This window comes from Humulus lupulus, chromosome 8 (assembly GCF_963169125.1).
Source record: "Humulus lupulus chromosome 8, drHumLupu1.1, whole genome shotgun sequence".
NCBI lineage: Eukaryota > Viridiplantae > Streptophyta > Magnoliopsida > Rosales > Cannabaceae > Humulus > Humulus lupulus.
This window is the reverse complement of record NC_084800.1, coordinates 47,591,489-47,597,399: the sequence shown is the minus strand read 5'-3', so window position 1 is coordinate 47,597,399 and position 5,911 is coordinate 47,591,489.

Below are 5,911 nucleotides of genomic sequence, written 5' to 3'. Positions count from 1 at the left end.
TTTTTGAGTTACAGATACCATGGTGAGGACCAGAGGAGCACACTCAAAGAAAACTCCAACCAATCTCTCAAATCCTCTGTCTAAAACACCTGTCAGCACAGCCGTGCCGTCTGCCTCTGCTCTTCCCAAGTCCGTCTCGACGCCTAGTTCATCTGCGGGGACAAAACCCAATATGAAGCCGCGTAAGAAGACAACTCCGGTTCTCACGGCGACCCCTCTGGTGTTCCCCGATGTTGATGCTGCTGTCCCTGTGTCGTCACCACCACCTAAAGGGGTGGTGACCGAAAAGGAATCTGTTATTCCTTCTTCTCAGAGCGCTCCAACCAAAAAGACTAGGGCATCCGAAAAAGGGTCTGTCGAACCCTCTCCACCAAAGAAGTCGTCTCTCCCACCGAAGACGAATGCCAAAGGTTTTTTGAAGAGGAAAACGCCCTCCGATTCGACTGTCTCTCCTTTATCCTCGGTCAAGAAACGTCTCAAGGACAACCCACCATCACCGTCCACTTCTGAGGCAGATGAAGAAGAGGAAACAGTGGCTAAAGAATCCACAGAAGATATCCCAGAGAAAGTGGCCTCTGACAAAGAGCTGTCTCAGGAACCTGAAGAATCAGCCACCGATTCTGAGCCAAGGGAAGAGGAAGATGTTGCGTCGTCTGATCCCGATGTGGACACAGTCTCAAGCCCTGTCGCTGCTGTTCCCAGTTCTGTGGTAACAAAACCCTCATCCAAGGGAAAAGGCAAGAAACCCATCTCTCGGTCTGGTACTCCTCTTACTAAGTCAGTGGTAAAATTTCAACCTCACTCTTATTCCTTCTGTTATAATGATAATGAACGAGATATGATGTTGTATGCCCATCGTAAGTTCCTTCCCGAGAGGAATTTTGTTCTTAGTGATCATAGGTCCTTCGGAGTTCTCATCTTGCTTCAAACCCGTGAGTGGGTTGGGTCCCTGGTGAAGCTTTCTGGCTATGTGGAGCGTGTTGTGAAGGAGTTTTATGCCAATCTTACCAATGATGTGCTTGATCCAAAGTCCCCTCACTTCGAAAAGGTTTATGTCCGCGGACAATGGTACTCCTTCGCTCCTAAAGATATTGCAATCGCACTCCAAATTCCGATTGCAACTGTTGAAGACCAAGCTGCTGAAACACTTGATCGCGATGAAGTGTTGTCCGAGCTCGTGGGACAACGCATGCAGTGGTCCCCCAACACTGTTCTGCTGGTCACCAACCTGACAAATATGTATGCTGTGCTCCACAAGTTTGCCACTTCAAACTGGAAGCCTACATCTCACACTAACACCATTTCTTTTGACCTGGCCGCATTCCTCTATAAAGTTGGCACAGGCATAGAAGTTGATCTGGCGAAACACATTTTTGATCAAATTGTTGGTTTCCGCAGGGGTAATCGTAAGTCTCTTAATTTGCCCTTTCCCCATCTCATTTATAAAATTCTTAGCATGCAGAATAATGACATCAAACTGGAGACCGAAGACTTGGTCCTAGCCACTACTGCCGTTTCATTCCGATCAGGTGGCCCTTCAAATGAGACTGGCGAAGCACCAAGCGCCAAGAAAGTGAAGCCTCAGTCCCTCAATTTCGTATATGAGGACCTGTCCCCTGATTCTGTCCCATCAGTTTCACCTGCTGTGGCTACAGAATTGGCGTTCCTTCGTTCTAGTTTGGCTGATCTTCACACAAAGTTTGCTATCATCCAGCAGTCCATTCAAGACCTACTGATGCTTGCCACCCGTGCTTCAAATTCTTGACCACTGTTTTTATTTTATTTGTTTATTTTGCAATACAACATTGATCTTTTGGGGTCTTTTATATTTTTCTTTGGTACTTTGACAGACAAATAGGGGGAGAAGCACTCGCACTCCTGGTTTATTTTTTAAGTTTTTGGGAACATCAAACTCTGGACCCTCTACTTTTTGAGGGGGAGTTTTTTTATGATTACTTGTTTTTGATTACTTGTGCTTTTTCGCAGGGGGAGTTTTATTTGGTAATCACTAACTTTTTTTTCTTGCAGGAGTGTTATATTAATTTTGCCTTCCAAAGTGCCAAAGGGGGAGATTGTAAAATCCCGGTTTTGAGGGATTTGTTTCTATTTTTAGTTTATTGGCATTTTTGGTTTTAGTCAAAATTAATATTGTATTTATTGATTAAATCCTGTTTATTGTGTAAAATTCTCTGCTGTAAATGTCTCTTTCTGTATATAGAATAAATCTGGAATTATCTTGGAAATATTCTTGTCATTTATTCTCATTGTCTCGGTTAGGAAAGTCTGGGTATCTTTTGTTTCAGCAGAATCCGGTTCTGTCGAAACAGATGGATATTTACCTTATTTAGAATTATCTTGTGCATCAAGTAATCAATGGTGAATATTCTTTATTTATGCTTTTGTTTCTCTATAAAAGCTTCTGACCTGTGCGATTAGGTTATCACTTCAGAGATTGATTTCATATTTTGTTGAAGTGTCGTTTTCATGTGTAGAGAGCTTTTGTTCTAGAGCTCTTTGTGTTTTGTTTTCTGTTTTTCTTGCATATGTTTGTTAACTGTTTTGCAGGTAAAACTCTCAAGGACACCTTGTTTAAGAGCTTCGGGAGAAGCTTGTAGTGTGAGTCACTCTTCGGGATGATTAGTGCACGGACCAGAAGTTGAAGGGAGTTCAAGTTTCTGAGTCATTTGGAAGTGTTATTAGGAAGTGTCAAATTGCTGGGATTGCGACAATTTAAAGAGGGAGTCTTTAAGATTGTATAAGTCAATTGGTGATTGTAATTTGAATAATTCTTATCTAATAAACTTCATTCTCTGGGCGTGGCCCCGTGGATTAGTAACAATCTGCAAAGGTTGTTGATACCACGTAAAAATTCGTGTGTCCTTTATTCTTTACGTTTCTGATTAAGTAATTCTGTTTACACATATCATACTTCTGTTTAAGCTTTTCCGCAATCTGTTAAAACGTGTTTTCATATACATCCTTGGATTAATTATTTGAATTAACCAATTAATTTAATCCAAATAAGAGAATTTCAAATTGCAATAAAACATGAAGGCATACACAGATCTGTTCGAAATAAGACAAGTAATGTAACCAGACAAGTTTCCTCACTACATATAACAAATATATACTTACCCATAAGATTTTTTCCCTAGATCCGAAATCCAAAATGAAGTTTCTTGACTTGAAAGGACTCACAACTTGCCCCTAGATCCGAAATGCAAATTAATGGTGGCTGCCTTTTTTTTGTGTGTACGAGAGTTTGAGAGACAAAGAGGGAAAACATAAGAGATAGAGAGTGAAGACTACGAGAAAAAGAGAGGGAAAATTATGCCAGGAGTATTTTGGGTAGTAACGACATTAGTAGCACCAAAACGAGAGTTATATAGTGATAATGTATTTTTCAAACGGAGTGTCACTTATTGCATTAAAACTCAAATTTCCCTTTCAAAATCATACATATTTGGTACACTAGACTCAGATTTTATAAATAGAATTTTATCAATATGACCAAACTGTCATCATTTATATGTAATTTAATTTTAATTTGAAACTTATATAATTGAGAACAGTTTGATTAAATTAGTAAATTTTATTAATCAAATTTATGTTTAGAGTGTCAAATATGTATGATTTTAAAATACGGGCACCAAATATGTACGATTTTAAAATACAGGGTACCAAATGAGCATTATTGTAAACACATGGTACCAAAATAATACTTTGCAAAAATACAAGGTACCAAATAGTTACTTACCCAGAAATAAATAATTTTTTTTATTAAATAGGGTTTTATTTTATATTTTTGCAGCAATGAATAATTTGTTGAAAATAATCATATATATAATGTAATACATCATAGTAAAATAAAAAAAAAATTATAAAGATATACAAGTTTTTCATTCACTCTTTTATACTGATTAAATAGTTGATGTTGGGTTAGAGATAATGTAATAGAATAGAATGAAAAATAATAAATTTTTCGTTCAATTTCTTTGTTTGATTGCATATTATGGCACGTTTATTAAACTGTAATCGAAATCCAAATAAATCACTAGAGAAATGAATGATAATAAAATATTGAATAATCAGAAGTATTAAATGTATTATGTTGTTTACTAAAACTAACTGGAAATTGAATCATAATCATTTTATCTCATTTACTTAGTCAGAAAACGTATTCGGAATGCTTAAATTGAATAAATTATCATTTTAAAAAAGTAATTTTTTTTATTTAAAAGGTAAATATATCTTTTAAATGCAACAATTAAAAATAATAAGAGAAGTTTACATTAATATGAGAAAAATAAATATAGCTACTATATTTATGGAGAAAAAGTAATTATACAAAATATCATAAGTTTCGAAGAATTTTTTTTTAAATATGTTAATTCCATAAAATATAAAAAATATAATACCATAAACCTAATTACACAAAACTCATTCTCACTCTCTCCTCTCTCCCTCACGATATATATCTCTCTCTCTTTTCTCTATTCTTCCTTTCCCATCTCTCATTCGGTTCCATCATCTTAGCCCTCCATCGATGATGCCACCTCCAGTCCCACCCCCTACTATGACGCACCTCTGCTCCTGCCCTTGACGACGACACACCTCCGCTCCTTTGGTTCTTCTTATTCTTCTTCGTCTTCTTTCTTCAAATCTGGTTTCATTCTTATTATTTTTGTTTTTTTTCTTTCAGGGTAAGTAACTTATTTGGTATCCTGTATTTTTGTAAAGTATCGTTTTGGTACCCTGTGTTTACAATAATGCTCATTTGGTACCCTGTATTTTGAAATTGTACATATTTGATATCTTGTATTTTGAAATCATGCATATTTGGTACCCTAAACTCAAATTTAATTAATAAAATTCTACCAATTTAATCAAATCTCTCTCAATTATATGAGTTATAAATTTAAATTTAATTCTTTAATTACATATAACTTACCACAGTTTGATCTTATTGATAAAATTTTATTTATCAAAATTGAGTCTAGTGTACCAAATATGTATGATTTTAACAAGGTATCATATTAGCATTATTAAAAAAAGAGGGCACCGAAACGATACTTTGCAAAAACAGAGAGTACTAAATGAGTAAATTCTATATTTTTCACATCGGATTTTGTCATTTCAAATATGATTTTGCACTTCATATTTGATTTTTTTTCTTCTAGACCTGACTGCAACTGGTTACTATCGCGATCTCATCTGATTTCTGGTTTTTTTTTTTCAAATCTGTTTAAGTATCAAAGAACCATGGAGTCTAATTCTTTTTATTCATATGTGATTATTTTAGACCTAGCTGAAACCAGTTACACTAATAATTAATTTAGATTCTTTTGTTTAGATATGAATTTTTTTCTCAAACTTACCTGTAACCAGTTACGATTATGATCAATTTAGATTTTTTGTTTGGATCTTATTTTTTTCTAGGTCTGGCTAAGTAATCAGTTACCATTGTAACTCATTCTTTTTTTCATATCTATTTTTTTTTTCAGACCTAGCTGTAACCAGTTACCTTCATGATCAATTTAATTTATTTTTTTCATATAAGTTTTTTTTTCTTCCAAATCTCATTAAGTAACTAATTACAATTCAATTGATATTTTGATAATGGTACATTACTAAATAAATCAAAATTATTTTTATAGTTGTAACTAGTTACTACAACACTACTTAAAAAATAAAATTAATATTTATAGTTGTGACCCGTTACCACAAATCACTAAAAAAATTGACAATGGAATACTATTACTCCCACAAAAAATCAAAATTATTTTGATAGTGGTAATCGGTTACTGCGAAGAAAATGTTAATTGCAGAAGATGAAAATTGGAAGAAAAGAAGAAGAAATGAGAATAAAAAACATGGTGGTGAAAGTCTCGGCTTTTTTTTTCAAAGAATA